This window comes from Macrobrachium nipponense, chromosome 20 (assembly GCF_015104395.2).
Source record: "Macrobrachium nipponense isolate FS-2020 chromosome 20, ASM1510439v2, whole genome shotgun sequence".
In the NCBI taxonomy this organism is placed as follows: Eukaryota; Metazoa; Arthropoda; class Malacostraca; order Decapoda; family Palaemonidae; genus Macrobrachium; species Macrobrachium nipponense.
In genome coordinates, this window is record NC_061089.1 from 78930699 (window position 1) to 78935698 (window position 5000).

Consider the following 5000-nt stretch of genomic DNA (forward strand, 5'->3'; position numbering starts at 1 on the left):
ATAGATCTTAAATTAACAAACTTTTATATATATATATATATATATATATATATATATATATATATATATATATATATATATATATATATATATATATATATATACACATATATTTTGGTGTGTGTCTATGTGAATATGCATATATGCAACTGATTTATCCCGTAGAAAGCGGAATCTTGATAGAAAGAGTAAAGCCAATACTTGTACATAAAACAACTCTAACAGTTATGACTATCGTTTTCAGAGAAACTGTCTATGTCATCAGATCTGACAGCAGACACATAAAGAACCATTTTGAAAAATCGGTAAATCATAAACGATCATTGGAATACAGTAATATTATGAAACAGGTTATATAAAAACTGGTAATGAACGAACCAAGAAAAAACGAAACAAAGCAATACCGAGGGAAGATATCAATTTCTAAGGGCACATGCTTTCCGCTATTGCCAGCTCCATGGGAGCCACTCGACTAGAGAGTGGAAAATGAGTCTTAAGCTGCGTGATCCCGTATGGCACTAAATGGTGGTTGTGCTAAAAGCCTGTATGTTCAAACAGCCCTTCCTAGGTGTTCAAACCATCATACACGTCCTTGGCGCTTTGTTTTTCCCACGTAATTTGCATAACAGCAATTACACTTGTATTGATAAACAAGAAACTCGTGTAGTTTTGAGGTACTTAAACAAGCTACCAATGATATACTTAGGTTTGAGTACCACTCTGACATTAACTTGGGGATAAAATTGACTTAACAAGTTTTAGTAGTCTATTTTAAATAGAAACACTCTTATTACCATAGAAAATCATAGTAATATATACCACTTCTCTAGATGTTCGCCAACAGATGCCACCACGAAAGCAACATTAAAACCGTTTTAATGAAGCATTTTTTTTATAAACTTAAATTCTGAATAAAGACTAAAATAACTTGAACAAACGGTAAAGGCACGGGTAACGAATTTAGAGACTAAGTGACGTTTGTAAACTATAGGATGAATGAGGAAAATTTAGTTGCGAGTCCTGTGAATATTAGTTCATGTATACTGATGTCGAAAAAGTATTAAAAATTTCTTAAGAATATATATATATATATATATATATATATATATATATATATATATATATATATATATATATATATATATATATATATAATGCATTTATATGTGTGTGTGTGATGTGTGTGTATGTGTAAGTGCACTCTCCTGTGTGTTGGTCTCTGCTTGTGTGTGTGTTTGAGCGTTTAGAAAATGCAGTTATATAAAATGTCAATGCATATTTTGCTGAGAATACTTGAAATGTTATACGAATACTTTAATTTACAAATACACTGATTGATAAAATTGCTCTTTTTTGTAAAGATATGAAATTTACCTACGTCCCCACCTTAGTGAGGCCCATGGGCATTTTCCGCTAATGAAGAGCCTGTGTTGGCATAAGGCCGGTTTAATCATAGCAACATCAGTAGCACTCACGATCATCTCCTGCGAACGAAATCACTTCTCTCACTGGCGAATTATGGCCTAGCAGACGGTAACTCGGAGAACTCGTATTCTCCCGATTTTGAGACGCTATTTGCTGGTTTAAACATGCACTCTGCGTCAAAAGTACAGAGTCTACCTGGATAAATACGTATATGATATAAGTATTTAGTCCATAGATTCGGTTCTCTCACTAATGATAAGCTGATATCTCTAGAATATTCTTTTGAGGCGATGATGACTGATAACGTTAATATCATCAAGTCATATAGAAACATTATCGTGCGTTGGGAATAGAGTTTAAAATATCAATTACTCCCGAACGGTAGAATAATTGAAAATTGGTTATGTATGCGTTCCACTTTATGAATTTATTTCATGCGTTCATGAGCCTTGCAAGTTTAACACAGTCAGATGTAGCTCGATTTACATAAATTCGTATCAAACATGTTTTTTTTTCTTTTTTTTAATTGTAAGCTTCAGTAATGTGGCTCCAATATCGGTAAATCCGGTTGACATAAGATTACGCATGGATGCTTCGGGTCCAACTGTGTGTCATGAATATATATCTGATATAATATCTGGACATTTTCATATCTCACTCCCCCCAAAATTAAATAAATCTCTGTGGGTCAGTAGTTAACCACTGTTTGTTAAAGTGTCATAGAATTTTTTATGGTATTAATAACTCAGTTTATTGCAGAAAGACAAGAACAAAATAATATTTGGAGAGAGCATATTTTTCCCTATGCACAAATGAAAGTCAAATATCAAACAATTACTGCCAAATGCTTTAGACAACACTCATGGATCATCCTCATTTTAGGAAATTTAATTTTGCAGCATTTTCCTATTGGGATTTTACCTTTTATTTCGATTTAGGGAAGGCGAAATGAATCATTTTGTTTTTATTTTTATACCTAAACAGTCTTCCTAGATGTAAATGAAAATTTCTTCTGTGTATTGTTTGCTGTGTAAGGAAAAGACTTCATGGTTTCTTATCTGTTGAAGTGTTACAGGTCATGCAGAAGAATTTGCATCGGTTTCTCTGAAACAATCATGCCATATTTCCTAGCGTCTACTTTGTAGCAAAACTAATATAATTTAATCTCGTATCATCATACTTTTCATTTAAAAGAAAGTTTCGAATACAAACCTTTGAATTTAGTAAGGCATGTTCACGAAGTGTTCATTGTATAAATCCCCATCTCATACATAACAGGAGTTACCACCAACTACAGTCGATTTTACTTCATTTGTGCTCCACTCACAGGTGAAGATGTGGCGCATGCGTATGAGTAGCAGGCGACTGGATGACAATCATCGTTTCCGATAACTTTGGCTTGTTGTGATAGATATTAAAATACCTCTCCAATAACGTATCAGAATGTTTATATAAACAAAGAACACTCTCCCTTTCTGATATAGATTATAAGCAGGTTGATTTGTAATAAAAATACAACAACACAAGCTTCGGAAAGACGAAAATTAAAACAATATACACAAATCAAACACAAACGAACGATGAGCGTACAGTAATGATCATTTCTCTCATTAGCATAGCCAAGACCACATACACTGTACACCTAGTATGCTCAAAAACTGTCTCAATTCTCAATATTTTCTCATCATTGGAACTTTATTCTTTGTTAAGTTTCATTCCATGTAGATGAAAAGAACTTTATTCTGATACCTAAGAAATATCTACTTCCGTAAAGTGAAAATTAACTTTCCATTTTTTTACCGCTAGAACATGAAGCATGGACCAATGAAGCCAGGTCTATGCTACTGATTCACCAGGTAGTCTATTTTACTGACCTTTTTTTAAGCACACATGCATTCCATTTCATACAAAATTATTTTTATTTTAACATTTATTTATCCTATCTGATTATTATTCCAGTGCCCAACAATGAAAACAATGTATGTCAAGGCTAGCCTTTTATGCCGTATGTATGTCATCAACACTATGGATGACAGGAACTGAAAAAGATCTTAAGCTATTGCTGGATAGGTTAGTTAGCTAAATATTCCCGAAAGCGCCAAACAGTGAGCTGTTATAACACCCATTGTTATCATGCCATATCATAACTGAAATGTCCTACCTTCCATCCAAGCAGCAGTGCATGGTTGTTACATTTACTTTCCCCAATCCGTAGACAGCCTCATATACTATAACATTTATTGCTTGTTTCGAATATTGACCTACTCATGTAATTTACATGCAAGAAATGATTAGCGTGCCTTTTACTATCACTGGCACATCAAGATGTCTTTTTATGTTACCTGCAATGAAAGAAAAAAATAGTTTAAAACCCATCGTTCGGTTGCGTTTGACCCGAGTTAGTCATTGGTACTCTTGTGTTGTTATATTATCGACATGTTTATGACCTCAATAAGGTGTGAGGGTTGCTTGTATATATCAGCAGTTAAATGCATTGCTGGAGGAAATATTTTACATCTTGATCGCAGCAATCTTGTGATATCGGAAACATTGAATGAAAACGGTTATAGTGTGTTTGATTGGAGGTGGCCTAATTAAAGGCCATCTTTCTGCATTGATATTAAGCAAATGTGGTTATGTATTGGGAGAGATATTTGTTAGCATAGATGTGATCTGGTGATTTTATTTTAATGGGGTTGATAAATCTGCGACTTTTGTTTTATTATTGTCTCCTGGTGTAGGTAAAAACTGAAACTATTCTTTTAATTCTTCACATATGAAGGTACATTTATATGGCGACTCATGTTTACCCTGACCTTTTTAGTCATTATAAGTGTCACAAATTATTAAAATACCACCATCTACTAAATACAGCCCACGAACTTCGTAACTCGATTAATAGAACCTTCATACTCATATCAGTAAATTTTCTAGCAAACTACTGCCGTCAATTGTGGTCCATGGTCTCAGAATGACCTTACTCACTGTACAGTAATATGAGAATATTTATCTATATTTGGCTGCGTTTTCATCAAATGAAGGCTTGTCATGGGATGTCTAGGAAAGAGGGAAAAAATGTCAGTTTGTCATTTCGATTGTCTACCTTTAGTGGTCAATGATTTCTTTGTATTCGTTCAGTTTCTTTTATGTATCATGCATTTTCAGTTTTTAGATTTTCCCGTAGTTAGCTCTTTTTATCTCATACTCAACGTATGTCATTTATCTAGGTTTAAATGAAGTAATTTGCAGTGTATTTGATGTTTCGTTAGATTGTCATTCATAGTGAAACTATGCAACATATCAAGAGGTGCAAAAATTATTGATGGAAATAAAGTCTTACAATACGCCTTTAGCTCAGTTGGGAAATTGAGTTGTCAACATATCTCTGCGGGTTCAAAAATGATACAGTCATAAATATATCGTCTTACAATTTACATTAATTTCAGTCCCGAAATTAAGACAATGTTGCAACCAAGCATCTTTGTTTTCAGTAATCATCGCTCTCCTTACGGCATTTTACAAGCTCCTGTGCTGAACTCCGACTTTCTCGTTTCCTTGGAAGGGAAATTAAACTG